Source organism: Gopherus flavomarginatus, chromosome 2, assembly GCF_025201925.1.
Source record: "Gopherus flavomarginatus isolate rGopFla2 chromosome 2, rGopFla2.mat.asm, whole genome shotgun sequence".
NCBI classification, from domain to species: domain Eukaryota; kingdom Metazoa; phylum Chordata; order Testudines; family Testudinidae; genus Gopherus; species Gopherus flavomarginatus.
Genome location: NC_066618.1, coordinates 174,732,001 through 174,751,641, shown reverse-complemented (window position 1 = coordinate 174,751,641; position 19,641 = coordinate 174,732,001). Strand labels below are relative to the sequence as shown.

The 19,641-nt window shown below is 40.2% G+C and overlaps 1 protein-coding gene across 1 annotated transcript in view; it reads right to left on the bottom strand.

The window, feature by feature from the left end:
• PHLPP1 (PH domain and leucine rich repeat protein phosphatase 1) overlaps positions 1–19,641 on the bottom strand; it is a 231,634-nt gene that overhangs the window by 194,737 nt on the left and 17,256 nt on the right. The gene's annotated exons all lie outside the window — the stretch shown is intronic.

The window sequence follows — 19,641 nt, the reverse complement described above, 5'->3', positions numbered from 1 at the left end:
TGGCTGAAAAATAAACCTTGAAAACAGAAACCATACTTATGCAGTAGAGCAAAATTTGCACAGTGAAAGGAGTGCACTGTATGAAAGTAGATGTGTTATTTAAAATGTACTTTTTTTTATTTAAAAGAGACAAAGTAGAAATTATTGTAATTGCCAGAGTTCCTTTTAGCACAGATATTTTTAATGTGTGCAGCTTCCTTCACTTGTTTTCACAGGTATTTTAAAATAAAGGTCACACCACTTCAATCACTATGCTAAAAGGTAGCAGAAGCTCTGCAGGTATTATGTGTGACCTTATAATTATAAGGAGAAATGCATATGCACAAGACGACACAGTCAGAAGTGGTGTAGGCAACACGAACTTTTGCATGGTTAAGCACTTAGTAAGGAAATACTAGTCTTGATGCTCTTAATCTAGTTTTATTTATTCCTTCAGAGTCCTGTGCGCTAGGTACTATATAGAAAGAATGAAGATGTGGTTCCTGCCCCAGATGTCTTACAATCTATATCAACAGGAATACCTACTAACTTAACATTTCCATCCTTATACACTTTATACATGTTTAGTACTTTACATTTACTTTACAGTTGTTTAATACTATGCATTATTGGCCTTCAGTCTTCAGGACTTAAGTGCTAACCTCTGCAAGGAAGAAATATGCATGCCCTGGCGGCTAGTTATAAGCAAATATAAATATCCAGGAGTGGCTGTAGCAATCTTGACATGAGGAACAATTCTTGCCCCTTGGCATTTCCTCAATTCCATAACTAGCTTCTCTGTGAAGATTGTGAAGCAAGACTACCACTGCAACTGAAGGCCGGGAGAGAAGAAATAAGATTCCTCGGCCCAAAGCTCTGGTTCCAAATGCAACTGGTACTGCTGTCAGCCTCTTGCAAGGCAGGGCCGGCTCCAGGCACCAGCGCAGCAAGCAGGTACTTGAGGCGACCAAGGGGAAGGGGCAGCACGTCCGGCTCTTTGGCAGCAGGTCTCTCGGTCCCTCTCAGAGGGAAGGACCTGCTGCGGAAGTGCCACCGAAGAGGAAAGCGGCGCGGTGGAGCTGCAGCATAAGTGCCGCAGACTGCAGCTTTTTTTTATAATTTTTTTTCTCCACCGCTTGAGGCAGCAAGAACCCTGGAGCCAGCCCTGTTGCAAGGATACATCCCACCACCCCGCAAAGAAGAACCAGAGGGTGGAAAAATATAGTTTCTATCTACAGAAGAGCTAACAGCACCAACCAATCACAAAACCCTGTTACAACACCCCAAGAATCACCAATATGACACATTTTAACACATTCCCATACATGGAAATATAGCCATGTAGGTTACATAAGACTTTATCTCACCCTCTATTAAATATTATTTCTATTACCTGAATAGATGGAAGATACCAGGAGACTAATTTTCTTCAGTCAGACCACATGTTTGGGTGGATAGAGATCATTACACAGTGGAGTAAGCAGCCCCAGACTGGTACCCTTGCTTTGTTTTTAGCAGACACCTACACCTAAATGAATTAACTAAACCAGAAAGAACAAAATCCTTTACCCGCCTTAGTGTTCCCAGCAGGAACCTACATTAAACATAGAAAACAATGACATATGGTCTATTAGAATTTAAGGCCATATCTTTTCAAAGAGAAATCCCACATTCATTCTTATACAGACTGGGCCAACATTATGAAGCCCTTGGTATCAGGAGCCAGGTTTCCTGGACATTAAGCAAACAAACAATATTGGCAGACTCTCTAGACCCACCAGCAGCAGAAGTTAAGAGATTCTGAATATTGTGCTGAGAAGAAAAAAAAAAAAAGAGTAAGTTCAAATGGTTGCGATGTATTTCTTACCATATAAAATATAAGTTGTATCTGAAAATAAGACAATCTTCTAGTTTTGTTTTTTAATTAAAATGGCCTTTCTGTGCTTCCTGCTGGTAATATAGCAACTATGTTGCTGAAGTGACAATACTGATGTAAGAAGTGGTTTGGGGGGGGGGAAGATGCTATATTTAATTTAGAAGGATATTATATTCTCCCCTTGTCTGTCCCCAGTTGACATTAGTGAAGCTGTCTGCTCAGTTAGGATCAAACATCTTCTCTATATAGCCTGTTTGGTTGGGGGATGAGGTGGGGGTGTCAAGGAAATCCCAGTAAGTGTCAAACTTTAATGCAAGTTATTACAGTAAAGAGCACTGTTTCAGCAGTCTTACTAGTAGGTTGCCACAGAGTCTGAATTTATGGAAAGATGGAAAAACACCTTCCTTTAAATCTAAATGCACATATATTGTTGTAAGTACATACATGAGTATTGTTATTTGTCTTAAAATAGCTGTTTGATTAAGTTCGGGGAAAATTAAATTTTTTAAGTCAGTTTTTTACTTTAAAATTTACAGTGAGAATTTTTGTTTACAAGTTGGTAGTTCATTTTCTTTCCATTTTATAGTCTAGGATGCTAAAGAAGACGTTGAACTTCTACTAAAAATTAGGACACTAAAATTCAGATTGGGGAATTTTTTCTAAGAAAACTGACATTTAAAAATGTTTACATATCTAGATATGGCCTCTACCAAAGATTATTTTTATCTTCTCACTGGAATAGTCTAATTCCCAACTAAAGTGAAACTCAGAAGCAGTGGTCATTAGTACCTCTTGTATCCTACCACTAGCTGATTCTGTGCACAAAACCTTCACCCCCTGTTGGCTTTATTAAAATTAATTTGAGAGGAACTGTCACCACTCAAGTTTCAGCTTAAATTTAATTTTCACAGTTAGAGCACCAAGAGCTGGAGAAGCTATGAAATTCAGACACACAGGTCTGGGATGGTCATGATCTGTGACAATATTTACATCAGAAAATCATGCTCTACGTACTCAGTTAAAACGTAGGTAAGATCATTTGGCTGCTTACATTCCTCTCCAGGTGGCAGAGGAGTTCCCAGAGCACAGGTGGGTGATGCTACAAGTACTATGGAAATTCGAAGCTGCTGTTGGAGAGGGAGTCCCAGCAGATTTCAGTGTCACACATCTCATTAGGATGATGTGTAGGTTGAACACACACACGGGAGGAAACAGTAAGCACCAGAATCTGCTAAATATAGTATGTGCAGTGCAGCAGATCTTGGGAAAATCTTTCAAGACCCTGTAGGGCCACAAAACCAGTGATGCACAACGTCTACAAGCACTATGCATGAAAGAAACACCAAAGACAGCTGGGGGAGATCAAGGCTGTGTCTACACTGCCACTTCTGAACGACTGAAGTTTTAGTGCTGAAAAGTGCCAATATAGACAGCGCTTTATTGCCGAGAGCCATGTTCCCAACATTAACGCTACCACCCTTCATTTGAGGTGGGGTTTGTTTGTTATTTTTAACATCGCAGGCAGAGCTCTCCCCCGGTGATAAAGTGTCACTACACTGCCCACATCACAGCGCTGCCATGGCCACACTAACAAGGCAGGGTAGATATAAACCAAGTGTAAAAAGGAGACGGCCACAGAGTAACACAAGTCGTAAACTCTCTGAGCAGTCCATGAACATCTATGAAGCTTAAGTGTTTGCTGCCCTTTGAGGACCCTTCAGAAATTTAACTCTGAATGGCCCGATTTCCATATGGCACCCTTACTATCACCCCTACACTCCCAAACTGGGTATAGGCAAACATGCGCCAACTAAGCGAGAAACTTGCATTTGGGCACACAGAGTAATCTCACTGCAACCACCAAAATCCAGAGCTTGTAAGCGGTCTTCACAGACCATGCAAACAAAGCCTACAGTCTGCTATGCTATTATCAAACAACCTTCCAGTCCCTCCCTACACCCGCCCTATTTGCAGTTGCAGCTGCAGCTGTTCTCTCACACTGGTAGTGTTACATTTCCTTTTTTCACGGACACGGGCATACAAAGGAAATATTTCCATCACCTCCGTTTTCATTAGTCTTCTGGACTGTTACAAATAGACAATGAGCACCTTGGGAAAAACACTACTAAGAGTTTAGCACTATTTTGGTCTCCTAGGTTAATAATTAGAGAAAAAGAGGAGGGCAGCTAGGGAGAAAAGCACTTTTCCTGTTCATTAGAATTCTGATTCTCAAGTTATAAAATGCTTATTCCTGGAAGAAAACTAGAAGGTCACAAGAACAGCATTGCTCACAATCCTCAGTAGTCGGGGGTGGGATGAGGGAAGGGAGCCATATCTAAAATTTTGCCATGAAAATCATCTGCCATAATGCCCTTCACAGTAGTTTCACACTTCACAAGAACAGTTAAATAAGCAAAGCTTAAAGATTTTGTATACTGGAGAGCACCCACAAAACAAAAATAGCTCAAGTGTTAGGGCTTGACTACATGTGGGTTTTTGCACTGATTTAATGAGATCAGTGGAAGTTTAGTCAGGTCAGTGAAAACTCCCTTTTGTAGATACAGTTATACTGGTCAAAACACCAACTTCAGTACAAAATTTTGTACTGATCTAGTTAAATCAATGCAAAAAACTGTTTTGACAAGCCCTTTATACAACAAAAATACTGCATGCATTTATTTACTATAATAATGACAAGACTGTACTTTCAAGATCTTCAAGTTTAAACTGAGGATATCAAAGCACCTTTCAAGAAAAAAGTTCAAAGTTGAAATAATCGTAGCAGATGGGGAAACTGAGGAAAAGAAATTAAGAAATTTGCTTACAGCCACAAAGTCAGTGGCAGTTAGAAATAGAAACGCCATCTTCTGACTCATTGTTCAAGTCTAACCAGGCTATCTTTTAACAAGGTAATGGAAAGTTGCAGGAGCAGTCATTAGCCTTTTCTTATTATGGGAATGAGAGAAAAGTTATCCAGAACTCGAGGGAAATTCCAGTGTAATTCCATCTTCTGAAGTGTGTACATTACCAGAAGTGTTTACAAAACAATCTTGCATCCATATGTTATTACAATATGTTTTAGAGCAACTACGGTAAAGCACGCTATTAGTTATAAGCAGTTTACAAATAAAAATGCATACTATTAAATTTAATCAAATGGAGTTACGCACATTACATTGTAGCAAGCTCTGCACTAATAGCAGGGGGTGGCTTTCATTTATAACTGAGGAAATATATAATCTGATACACAGAGCAACTCCTTCAGGCATTCAGCAGGTATCCAATTAGGAAGGTATACTAAAACTTCCATCCTATATTACAAAGACGAAGGAAACAAAAGGATCATACTGAGACAATAAACCATCACCTCTACAAGTATCACACCTAAGAAATAGGCATATTGCAGGGCCCCGTGTTAAAGGCTAGACTCATTTGCACTGCAGGACAGGATACTAAAATAAATTTTTAAAAAAAGCTTCACATTGCAATTGTGAGGGAAGAGTCTCTAAAGCACCTTTATATCCAAGATAATGTCGGATGGAAAGAAGATTACACATGATTTGACAATCCACCACCCACAAGTGGACACACACTATCCTCCTGACGGCTATTTGAGTTACAGCATTAAGATAATTTTAAAAACTAAAGGAATAGAACTATATTTTCAAGTGTGATCCACTGCTACAGTCTCATCACTCATTGGTCAGGCCTCCTGGATGACTGGCTATTTTCCCATCAATATTAATCTACAATCGTTTTCCTCTGTTTTGTATTTTTGGAGGCAGGAGCAAATGCATTAAGAATACTGTTCAAGTTCTCCCTTTTCTGTATTCCCTTCACCCTGCTATAACACCAGCCCCCAATCTATTCTCTCTCAAGTGATGACAAGTCTCATTTCTTGGGCTGCCTGGCAACAGCGTTTTATTTAGCTTGTCATCTCTCCCTAAATCTACAAATTCCCCCTCCTCCCTAAATACTCTAATAGGGTTGTGTGGAACAGCTGATGCTGTTGGCTTTTGTTTTTATTGAAAAACTTCCCAAAAGAGATCAACTTATCCTTTACTAAGAGTCTCTCTAGCTACCTTTTTTGCCTTACTATGCAAATGATTTCTCAAAGTAGGGCCATTAGCTTTTTTAAACACTGCAAACTGCTTTTAAAAAACAAAATACAACTTTTGCTTTCCTGCATATACAGCAAATAAGTTAGTACTACTAGAGACTACAAAACAGTAAATTAGTCTTATTTGAAAGAAAAAGCTGCCCTAGCTCAGAACTATGATCTTCTTTAATATAAAAGAGAAAGCACTGCTCACAGCTCCAAATCAAAAACAGTTTTGCAAGTGTGAAGAGGCAATCCAAATGACAGTAATTTTACACTCTTCATTTCCTTATTTTTTGAGGGTGCAAGCCAGACATTTGGCATTACTTTCACATAGTTATATGCATGTTAATATGTCCCATAATAAGTACATAAGTAATGTTCTTAGCAGACCACAATTCTGGGAACTCCTCTGGCACATTAAAGAGCATTCCATCCAAGACAATCTATACTAAATCCTCTCTAGAAGATACAAAGGGTTTTCCAGACTCAACGGAGCTTTAAACTAACTTATTTTCAAGACTGGAATTTTAACTTAACTCCTCTGCTACTCACCAACTACTGTAATAGCAGGACTACCACTTCTGTATTTGATGGACAGTGGAGGAGTGAAGTTAAAATCTCAGTATCAGAAACGAGCTAATGTTTAAAGAGAGGAAGCAGTTAATGTGGACAAACAGAACTGTATCAAACTGAGTGGAACCTCTTTCCTTTGGCTTTGTCTACTCTGCACTTTTGTTGTTAAAACACACCCCTGAACAACAAAAAGTTTTAACAAAAAGCGCTGGTGTGAACAGTACTTTGTCACCAGGAGAGGGTCTCCTGCTGACTAACAGCAGCTACACTGCTAACCTTACAACAGCAGAGCTACAGTGGCCCAGCCATGCTGTTGGAAGATTTGCAGTGTAGACCAGTGTTTCTCCAACAGGGGTCGCCGGTGGGTATGGAAAGCCCCTGGCAGGCCAGGCCGTTTTGTTTACCTGCCCTGTCCGCAGGTCCAGCCGATCACGGCTCCCAATGGCGGGGGATCGCTGCTCTTGGCCAATGGGAGCTGCTGGAAGAGATGCGAGCCAAGGGACTTACTAGCCACTGCTTCCAGCAGCCCCCATTGACCTGCAGTGGCAAACCACAGCCAGTGGGAGCCGTGATCGGCCGTACCTGCAGACGAGGCAGGTAAACAAACCGGCCTGGCCCACCAGGGGCTTTCCCTACACAAGCGGCATCCCAAGTTTGAGAAACACTGGTGTAGACACAGCCTTAGAAAGACTGTAAGTAGAAGGTAACAGAATCCTCAGAGGGGTTGTGGGGAGAGGGGGGAGGGGGAGAGAGAGAAGATAACTTAAATGAAGCTTAATAATGATATAAACCTACAAGCTTAGTATATCCTGCCTGTTTATGCCAAAAAATCAAAATGAAATACCCTAAGGGCAGTAATCACACCTGTGTAAGGGGTGTCAATTAAGATTCTTAAATTATATACAGAGAGAAAGAGAGAGCGAGAGAAAGGCTACCACATTTTAATACCCCCATGAGACAGGGCAAGCTGTATTTTAACACGAAATGGGAAGGTGAAGTCTTAGGCTTCATCCATAGTTCACTTTGACAGGCCAGAACATGTTAAAACACACACTTTTCCCATCCACTCTACAATTTTCATCACTTTAAATGCATATTCACACTTCACGCTTATAACAATGAACACATTCAATATTGTCCATTACCCGTACCAATGAAAAGAGCAGAAACCTAGAACACAATATAGTCCCTTCTTCATAAGCCCACAGCAGCTCCTCCTCCCTCCCATCCCCAACTCGATTATGCAAGGGAGACTGATAGTGGAGAGAATCTATCATGAAAGGTTTATCCACAGACCACCAAATTTGCAGGACTGAAGACACCATCCTGCTTCCTCTGCTTGGGAAGGTAAAGGGGGTATTGTTACATGCTACTGCCGCTTTCAGGAACCATCTGCCATACTTAACCAGTTAAATACTCCACGATCTGCATATTTACCATGCTCCCATTATCAAAGACATTCTACAGCCATCTTCCCATCCATTATGTATTCTAGGTGTAAACTGTGCCTACCATCATGGTTTCTACTTGTAACAATTATATATGCTTTAGATTAGAAGTGTGGGATGATTCCAGAGAAGTGAAACAAGCTTTTAGGTTTATGACGTGTTTAAATATCGAATTTTTATTCATTTCTTTCTCTATTTTGTTTTTCTTTTCTGCTCCTCTTACCCGCAGATATTCCCTAGCTGCCCTCAAAAAGCCCGAACTGGCTACCGCAGCATATATCCCTCCCTGGAGATGCAGCATTAATTTTCTGCTAACCCCTTCTTGGGGAAATGAAAAGAATTACCAGGGGATTTGTGCTGGCTAATATAAGAAAATGTTCAGATTCTAGATAGGTCCTTCTAAAAGTCCTGTGTAGACACAGCACGTTGTACTTTGGCACATATTAGCTGACTGAGCTGAACTTTAGCCAGCTAGCATGTCGATGTACATCTTTCCTTGTCCACACTAGATTTTAGAATATATTATCTAATGAATTCTTTAAAAACAAACAAACAAACAAACAAACCCACCTTCCTACCTTAGTCAAGACAAATCCTAAGGAATCTAAGTGTTAGCTGTCTTGGGGCTGTGGACTGAACTTTCATGATTCCTAGGTCACTCTCAAAAGCTGCTAAATATATAAACTCTTCCCATTATTTACTCACAGATTAACAGTTGGTAAATTGGTCCCATGGAATCACTAAAGAATTTTCCTTATAACCATTTCCCTTGCTTTAAAAAAAAAAAAAAGAAAAAAAAAAGCAGCCCTCTATTTCCCCCCCATTCCTGAATGAATGCGAGAACTTCCTGCACTCAGAACAACATGAATAGATCTGGCAACTAGTCAGGGAGATAGTACAGGCCTATGAATGCTCTGAATTCAGCTTCTGTGTAGCCGCTAAATTAAAGGAATTCAGGAGCTTCACAAAGGCTTGGCTATTTAATGGATTCAGCCTTTTATTTTATAAGATAATTAGGCAGCATACGAAAGAAAGCCTTTTCCAAGTGGCTGTGCTGAACAAGCAGGCCCAGTGACTTCTCCTGACATTCTCCCTTTTTCTTGAGGTGATGTCATTATCAAACTCCCGTAAATACTTTAGGGAAGAGTTAACCGCACTCTCAGTCACTCTTTACCTGCAAGGAGAGAGCCTTTACAAGTGAGCTTTCAAGTTGTATGTGCTTCTTTATTGTCTCATTTTTTAACTCCACTCCTCTGTACACGGGGAAACTCCCACCACATTCCCAGACAAGATACAATAGCAAAGTCAAAATGTATCTTCAATCCCCTCCCCTGAAATACATTGTTAATTTGTCTTTGGATATGTGCACAGTAGAAAGGGGATATTGCAGGCATCCAAATTGTAGGCACCCTTAATATAGATCAAAGTGTGCATAATCAGAATCTATTATAACTTCAACTGCTCCTTCCTACTAGCCCCTAACCAGCAAGCCATGCAAGTTAAAAAAAATTAAAACTGACTTCCTTCGCAACAATTCAATGATCTCACAATTCTCTACCCTTTTCAAACACTATGGGCTTCTCTAACCCCTGCTAAGTCTGCAAATCTGGATCACAAGTCAGTCATCTCATGATAAATGGTATCTTTAGATCCAACAGCAGCAAGGGTATTGATGTTTGTCTATTACCAGGAAAAGGTAATCCACCAATGCAAACAAAAGTGACTTCTGTTCCATACCTGATTTGTAGCCATATTGACAAAGACCAATGAAATCTGGAACAATCAGGATACTGTGAAAACTGCCTCATCACAACCTTTTCCCATCATCTTAACCAAAAAACAGAGACAGCGGTAAATGGCCAGATCACGAGCATCAAGCAATGGTTTCCTGTGCTGTGGCCATACACTGGTTTACTTAAAGGACAACGGCAATGTGCTTTCCTTTAAGGAGGCAACGACTACCTCCACCGACACTCTGGTCCACCAGCTTAAGCACAAGTTGTCACTGAGTGCCCCCAATATCTCCAGTACCCCTGGAGAGCAAAAACCTGAGGAGAAAGTGACAAGCCAAGACATTTCAAGGTTTTCCCGAACATCCAGTTATTTCTGCATAATATGTCAAATTAAAAATCAAATTATTTTGTCCTTCCTATTCAATCCAAAGCTGCCCATTCAATATTCAGTAGTCTGTACCTTATATCAGCAAAAACTTTCAGCTGACAAAACCTCATTTAGTGCTTTGCTTATAGCAGAAGGTTCAGCTCATCTGGAACTGCTGGATTCATTACTTTCACTCCTACATTTAAATCGCAGCTTTTAATTTTCAACTACAAAGAATGAGTGAACATCAGTTTTAAGAAGGATTTTTTTTTAAAAATCATGACCTCTACCCACAAGAGATGTTGAAGTTAGCCTATCAATTTTTAACTGCCTCTGTAACAGTTGCGTTTCTTGCACCAATGTTTGTATGTTGTTCACTAACATTCAATTTGTTTATCTAAATAAAGGTCATGTCACCATCATGTCAGAAAGATTCAAAGTGAGGTTCAGACGTAAACTGCTAGCTGGAGTTGCCAATGCCCTGCTGCTGAGCAGGGGACAATAGGATGCCTTAGCTAGAGCTCTGTTCAACTGCGAGCCTTACCCAACAGGGGAGCATGCTCTGTTGCAAACTTTGAAGTCCATGTACAGGGTTTGAAAGGAATATTTCCAAAATCCGCAACACTAACACTTCAGATTATCTAAAGGAGGTGTGTGTCAGATCTCCATAGAATGGAAATTGCATGCACCTGAAGGAAACAATTTCTCTCCAAGCTATAGATATTTCTACTGATTTTTGGTGCTAATGCATTCACGCTTCTCTCATAGTGAACTAAATTTTTTTCATGAACAGCATACAATTCTGAATATTCAGTTATCAGTGGAAGAAAGAAAAAAAACCCACACAACAAGCTTTCAGTTGCAGTGACTGACTAGACTGAAATCATGTTGACATGACTTAACTCCGCAGCACCACCCCTTATGAATCAGAGAAACAGCTCCAGGTTAGAAACTATGGGTACATCTACACTAGAAACTTAAAGTCAACCTATATTAGGTCAACTTACAGCCACCTCGGCAATTACTGAGGTGGTGCATACCCACACTATCCTCCTTGAGTCAGTGGTGCACGTCTTCACCAGAAGTGCTTCCACCACACTAAGAGGAGCAGCGTGGGGAGCTGAGAGTCCAGTCTCGGGACTTCTCGCCTCCCTGTTCCTTGCCAGGAACAGTGGGGGAGCTGCCCGGGGCTTCTTGCCTCCCTATTCCCCACGAGGAGGAAGCCACCCAGGGCTTGTCGCCTCTGAGGAGCAGAGTCCAGCCGCCCCAGCTTCTAAGCACCCCTCTTCCCCCACCAGGAGCCAGGTAACCTTGTTAATTTTACAGCTCCAGCAGGGAGCCAGGAAATTGACAAGACAGACAACGTTCCCTGAGAGGAGCCAGAAGTCATCCAGGCTTCACACCTCAACTTCCCACCAGGAGCGGTTCAGCTCTTCAAGTGAAGGGGGGGTGGGGGGGCAGCTGAGCTCTAAATGCCCACAGCTCCTGCTGTGAAATTGACAAGACAGTCAACAGCTGATGTAAGTAAAGCATTTTCTACAGACCGGTGGGCTTGTCTACACTTACCAGGTAATCTACAAGTGCTAATCAATCTTGCGAAGACCCGCTAAATTGACCGCAGATCGCTCTCCCATCAACTCCTGTACTCCACCAGATCGAGGAGAGTCAACGGGAGAGCACTGACCGTCAACATCGTATAGTGCGGACCCCACACTAAGTAGATCTCAGCTACATCATTTTGAGTTTTGCTATTTGTGTAACTCAAATTGTGCAGCTTAGACGGAATTTCCTCTGCAGTGTAGACAAGGCCTGTGTCGCCCTAACTACACTGACACAAGCCCTGAGCTTCTCATGGAAGTGGCGTTATGTTCAGCGAAGTGGAGTACCAAGGGGGACTTGATTTAAATCACATCACTAGTCAGGAAGACTATTTAATCATGGTTTTCTACATAAAAGTGCATTCTTGTTGGTTGTTATAACCTTAACACACATTCTTCATAACTCAGAGATAGATGCAGGTTTCATTTTTAGAAAGTACACACTATATATTTTTAAACTGATTTATTTTGAAAACTTTTCAAATTAGTTTTACAGCTATATCAGAAAATGAATGCTTGTTTGTTATTTCATTTACTAAAGGTAAATGAAGCAGGGATTTATGAAGTCATTAGGAAGTAAACTATCTCCAATTCAACAGGTTAATCATTAATATCTGAAGGATTTTCTTGATTTTCCAGGAGAACATCACCAGACAGACATTTAAATTGTTTTATTTAACTAAAACACGTTAAATATTCTGGATTTTTTTTCCTTCAACAGCAAACATAATATTTTGATAAAACAAGCATATGTCCCTCGCTTCTCATATTTACCTCCAGACTTCTTCTCCTCGTTCAGATCCGCCCCCAACAATCTTCTATTCATTGAATTCTGAAACTTTGCACTTTTAGAGAGAGCTAAAGGATTGACTCTGTGTACACAAATCTGCAGAAGGACAATAGAATTGAGGTCTGTTATTTCTCACCTCTATGTATTTATTTAAAAACATTTTTGCTGTTAACAAGCATGTTACCTCTGGAGACACAAATCCACAGTTTGAGAACTGCAAATCTAAGCATCTCTGATGCTATCTTCTTGATTGAGCACTGAGTCCCATTGGGTAGATAGAAAGATTAACCGAAATAGTGTATACAGAAGCCTGTGGAACTCCCCAAGACTGGGTCCCTAAACCATGAACAATTGGAACTCATTTACAAAGCTTTTGATAAATATTACATGAATATATTGTCTCATACTATAGAATTAGAATTTATAATCTCTATTCCATGATGAGATATCTGAGCTATAATGTATCTTAATTAAAATGATTTTTAGATTGCTTTTTGAGGAAAAAACCTTTTTATCAAAAAAAATCAGAGTAAAAAAAAAAATTGATTTTTATCCACCCTGTGGAACACTTACATCGGCGGGATTAGGCTGTAGTGCGTACACTGCATAAATCTGGTCGATGTAAGCTGCCTTATGTTGGCCTGTGTAACGCAGACCAGGCCTATGCTTTACAGTCTAGTCCTCTACACCTCACTACCAACACCAAACCAAAAGGCAGCTGTCTAGCCACCAGATAATAGTCCAAATCTGCAATGTTAGATATCGATTCACAGCAAAGAAAATCCTCCAAATTAGCAGAAGTTATTCACACGTTAGCAAGAAAAAAACCTTTGTTAAACGGCAGTGAAGGTTGAGACTGTAGTATTATATCAGATTATTAAGAATCAGGACATTCAAATTTAAATTCAATCTTAAAACACCTTAAGAACATGAAAATATTTCTGCTGCCAATCAAGACATCATTAACTCCCCTGCTGTGGCAACACCAGCCTCCTATCTATTTCTTTCAGATCTACTTTACAAGATGTTTTCAAGATCAAGTATTTCTGGAGAGTTTTAGGGCTTTAAATTTGAATGAGCAACTACTAGTAAAGTAAACACAAATGTGTACAACAAAGTTTGAATTTGCAACTGCTTTCATACACTTCTCTCAGACACCAAGTGTGATGCTTTGTCATATTCTTAACTTTGCTCTTTTCATCTGTGTGCTTTAAATCATGGTTTGAAACTCCGCATTTTACAGACATAGATATGCCAAGCTAGCGTGTCTATGTAGACAAACCTCACAGCTGCCTTCTTCACTGCCAACTGTTCAGGATTCTGGCCTTCAACTGAAGACTCCCAGCATCGGATGTTAGTTCTTTTAGAACAAATCCTTCCTGTCAGATTACAATTTAGGGCTACTGTTATGCATATCATCTTGCAGAACAAAAGGCCTAATCATATCAGTAAGCATGCTTAAAAGAGAGGAAAAACCCAAGGTACATGTTCCAAGCTCTGATATTTAACTTCCAAAGGCTTCATGGAGGACAAACATCTTACTAGCAAGTTTAGCAAAGTTGTGAGATGAGGAAGCCTGCAACTGATCCATCATTACTATTATGGAAAATTTAAAAACAACAAAACAAAAAACACTTGAAATATACATGCTTATAAGGCAGAGGTAGCCAAGTTGTTCCACCAGCTAAAAGCAACAGTGGCATCTTGCCAAGAGCCCAGATTGCAGCCACCTTCACCTTTAATCTGAAACAGCGCAGATTATAATAGAGTATTACATACTGGGGCTACATCTCCTTGATGTATTACAGATGCGAGCCACCCCAGGCTTCGGCAGCAAGTAAAGAGAAGGGGCCTGATCCAGAAAGTCAGTTTCAGCATCATATCATCCCTTAGCCAGTACAGAACACAAAAACATGGAAGCCACACTCGATATAATCCAGTTTCACAAATTAAACAAGATTCAAATCTTTACTTATCACAGAAGGCTATGACCGATGAATAAGGATTTTGATTGTACTGCACATTGCCGGACATCTTATTGCACTGAGTAATATACAGCAGAGAGTATCCTGGACAAGGCTACATCACTCTTTCTTTGAGCCAACCTAGTCACTATGCATCCTACAACGATAAGTAGCCAGCTCTACAAACGACCAATCACGCTGCTAACAGGTAAACTGCGCAAAAGTTAAAAATCCACTTTTAATTCACATTTACAGGGTTTTGAATCACAACCGTAATACTGTAAACATATTGCTCCCTCTTTTCTATCTGATTAGAATTTGCTTTATGAGAGTTTATGTAGAGGTTAGGATAGGAAAGAGACCAAAAGAAGTGTTTACTTGTCAAAGAAGCAAAATCACTATATAAACTTCTAGTTAGGAGACTGCCTCACTGACCTAATTAAACTTCAAGTATTAAAACTATATGAGGTTCTCATTAAATTTCAAGTTAGACTCTGTGGTCCACATAAAAATCAAGTCATAATTCATAAGAGGTTTCAATTTTTCTACTTTATTTAACTTAAAGCAAAAAAGATGTGCTCAACTGAGTATCAAGCAGCTGTTTAAACAACTTAAGTACAAACATAGCTTTTCCCTCACTAAAATAAGGAAGCAGGGTTGGTATTGTTTTGATTAACTGAAGTTGTAGAGATTAGAATTACAAATTTTGTTCTAGTGCTGCCTTTTTCCAGTGCATTTTCAACAATTCTCCTTTAGCTAGAACACCCATTAGAAAGAGAATGGGCCCCCATTTATTTTAGTTATAGGTCTTGCTTACTCTCTCATTCCCTTTGGGTCAGAAGCAGATTCCTACGTGGGATATAAACAGATAAAACCAGCCTGCGTTCAGATTACATAATATAAAAGCATCAATGCTTTTAAAAGCATCAATTATGTTTGATATTTTATGCAAATTAGCATCTAACACTTTAGGATCTGATCCTGAAAAGAGCTGCAGATATCTACTCAGCACCTCGTGGGATCCATCCAATCATTTTAAAATAAAGTTGGTACAACCATTTGAATGCTTGCAGAGAGAGGAGTGGGTTAAAGGAGGTAAATTTATTTAATTCAATGTAAGCCTGGAAACAGAATGGGGATTGGGGGCAAGGACTTGACCCCCATTCCCTGCCCCCATTCCCAGAGAGCCTAATACAGCTACAGCTGACTACAAGAAGAGCTCATCTTTACCTCTTAATATCTTTGTTTGGTGACTGACTCTACTCTACTGGTCCATCAGACACATGGGACCCAAATTATCTTTGGGAAATCATGGGAGCCGGGGGAGATTCCAGAAGACTGGAAAAGGGCAAATATAATGCCCATCTATAAAAAGGGAAATAAAAACAACCCAGGAAACTACAGACCAGTTAGTTTAACTTCTGTGCTAGGGAAGATAATGGAGCAAGTAAATTAAAGAAATCATCTGCAAACACTTGGAAGGTGGTAAGGTGATAGGGAATAGCCAGCATGGATTTGTAAAGAACAAATCGTGTCAAACTAATCTGATAGCATTCTTTGATAGGATAACGAGCCTTGTGGATAAGGGAGAAGCAGTGGATGTGATATACCTAGACTTTAGTAAGGCATTTGATACGGTCTCCCATGATATTCTTATAGATAAACTAGGAAAGTACAATTTAGATGGGGCTACTATAAGGTGGGTGCATAACTGGCTGGATAACCGTACTCGGAGAGTAGTTATTAATGGCTCCCAATCCTGCTGGAAAGGTATAACAAGTGGGGTTCCGCAGGGGTCTGTTTTGGGACCGGCTCTGTTCAACATCTTCATCAACGATTTAGATGTTGGCATAGAAAGTACGCTTATTAAGTTTGCGGACGATACCAAACTGGGACGGATTGCAACTGCTTTGGAGGACAGGGTCAAAATTTAAAATGATCTGGACAAATTGGAGAAATGGTCTGAGGTAAACGGGATGAAGTTCAATAAAGATAAATGCAAAGTGCTCCACTTAGGAAGGAACAATCAGTTTCACACATACAGAATGGGAAGAGACTGTCTAGGAAGGAGTATGGCAGAAAGAGATCTAGGGGTCACAGTGGACCACAAGCTTAATATGAGTCAACAGTGTGATACTGTTGCAAAAAAAAAGCAAACGTGATTCTGGGATGCATTAACAGGTGTGTTGTAAACAAGACACGAGAAGTCATTCTTCCGCTTTACTCTGCGCTGGTTAGGCCTCAACTGGAGTATTGTGTCCAGTTCTGGGCACCGCATTTCAAGAAAGATGTGGAGAAATTGGAGGGGGTCCAGAGAAGAGCAACAAGAATGATTAAAAGGTCTTGAGAACATGACCTATGAAGGAAGGCTGAAGGAATTGGGTTTGTTTAGTTTGGAAAAGAGAAGACTGAGAGGGGGACATGATAGCAGTTTTCAGGTATCTAAAAGGGTGTCATGAGGAGGGGGAAAACTTGTTCACCTTAGTCTCCAATGATAGAACAAGAAGCAATGGGCTTAAACTGCAGCAAGGGAGATTTAGGTTGGACATTAGGAAAAAGTTCCTAACTGTCAGGGTGGTTAAACACTGGAATAGATTGCCTAGGGAAGTTGTGGAATCTCCATCTCTGGAGATATTTAAGAGTAGGTTAGATAAATGTCTATTAGAGATTGTCTAGATGGTATTTGGTCCTGCCATGAGGGCAGGGGACTGGACTCGATGACCTCTCGAGGTCCCTTCCAGTCCTAGAGTCTATGATGCACATGCAGAGGGAGGAGAAAATATCTAACTCAATAACGTGAGTTGTGCATAGACGGACTGGGGAAAGCAGGATGCCTCTGTTTGTTTATAGGCAAAGAATAATCTGACTCAAAAAAAACTTTGTGCTGTTACAGCACGGATCTATCAGATCTTTGATGAAATACAAATTATTATCCTGCAACAACTCTATTCCATTCCACTCTTACTCAGTGGAAAAGTGTTTTTTTTATGCTCAAGGAAGTTTTTAAAACAATACTTGTGTTACAGGAAATAAATCTGTTATTAGCGTCTGGTGTCTTAAAATGTATTTATTTTGGGAATATCTTTTAAAGACATATTTTGACCCTACAACTCTAGGAAGGGCAGCTAAGTAAATGAGCATTTTGCAAAACTGTAGTGGGAAGGTGGCTGTGGGGGTGGGGATTATTTTTTTTTTTTTTGGTTTTGAGAACTATGGGCAGGGATGGCATAGTACAAAACACCTCAGGTAAATCCTAAGTAAAATCATGGTTTTTACTGCCCCAGGAAAGACTAAATTAGCCCCAGTTTAAGGCATCTTCTAGTTTAAAAACTGTGCTGTTAATGCGCACACCCTATTACACTTAGTTTAGTTACATACCCAAACTGCAGTTACATAAGGCAGTAGATTTAGGATTACACAAATAAAAAGTAGAACTGCAGTGGGCATAATTCTAATCTGTAATAATGCTGAGCCTTGGAATGTCTGGATGCATTTTGGTTTGATATTTTTCTCAAGGAAGTTACACATGTCATGACTCATTTCAGTTCTCACTATTACAAAAGCCAAAACATCCAATTATATGAAAACGACAATAATTCAGGAGTTGTAGGCTTGAAGCACTGAGCAGTCAGAAGCATGCAGAGTCCAGGTCCACTTGGTCATGCAATATTCTGCAGCAGAAGACCACCTCTGATGTAGTGGATAGACCAGAGCTCCCCGAACTGTAGGGCACACCCCCATAAGGAGAGGGTGAGGAGGAAGCACCACCTAGCTCCACTCCTGGCCTCACTCCCAGCCTCGGCCCCCTTGCCCTGTCCATGTCCCCCCTCCCAGAGCTGCAGCCCCGCTACCAGCCCCAGCTCAGGGGCAGGAGGGTTCAAGGTATAAAGTTAAAAAGTTTGGGGACCACTGGGATAGACAGAGCCTGTGTCTGAGTTCTAAATGGATGTACCCAAAGTTTGAAAAGATTCATTATGTGCTTGCTGAATTTGCTGGACACCGGTGCAATTATTTTTTCCCAGTTTGCCAGTGTAAACTGGGTTTAAGCTGGTATTTCCTATCACCATGTCCTAAACTAGTTTTTCCCCAGAAAATTGTCAACCTTGACCATAGGTCTGATCCAAAGGCCATGGAAATCAATTGACATACACCCACTGACTTCGGGCTATTAGTTATTCAGTGTTTCATCAAGGGAATACAAGTTACAGGACCAAATTTACCTTTGACAGCTCCTCCTTAATTGAGTTACACGCTTAAGCCAGAGATGTATTCCATACATAAATTCACATATTTTGTCTGTCTAAAAAGACAAGCGTACACGTATATACCATACTATTTTCACTCTTTAGTTTTTACCCTAAAAACCAAGCCTAGATACAATTAAAAAGAATTCTACTTCTTAATATTCATTTGAAAGTTTTATTGACTGCATAAAAAAAAAAAACCAACTGTCACACTAAGAAATGCTTGGCTCATTTGGGAATGAATAGTTTCAGCAATCAACCCATGGCCACAAAAGCCAGTTGGGAGAAATTCTAGTTTCCTACCAATAAAAAACCTATAGGCATGCTGTGGTGTCAAATTCAACCATTCCCGACCCCAGGCAATTTTTTTTTAAAGGCTAAAACAGATGTGATTTTTAGAGACATTTGTTTCTTTTTAAATGCAAATTATTGAATATTAAATATATTAAATAGCAATATTTTGAAAAAACGGAAGGAGAATAAGACAGTTTGATTCATTCACATCCTTCCAGAATGTATATCATCTGCAGCCATGCCACTTACAGTTGTGAAGATACAACATCTAAGCTGAACGGGATAAGATCTAGTTAGCACTTGAACAGGAGATCTTCAAATAAAACCCAGATTGTGGCAAAAGTGGCACTGACAATTCAGTGGTTTTGAGTCAATGACCATGCACGGCATTGTTGAGGAAGGGGCACAGGGCGCCTTTACAGGTAGTATCTTCCATCTAAGACTCAATACGGGATCACAGTTATTGTTATTTTTCAAAATAGGTGTGTTAGCATGGGCAGTAGAGCAAGTGACGTTTGGGTAGTTATTCTACCTACCTAAATTCCCCCTAGAATATCAACTGGACACAATATTGTTATTCATTTCCAGCTCACAAACGTTGCTTTGTGCAGTTAAAGCCGCTGTCACATTCCAGAAGCAATTGATGCTGTTCCTTGTATACATGTGTAATGTA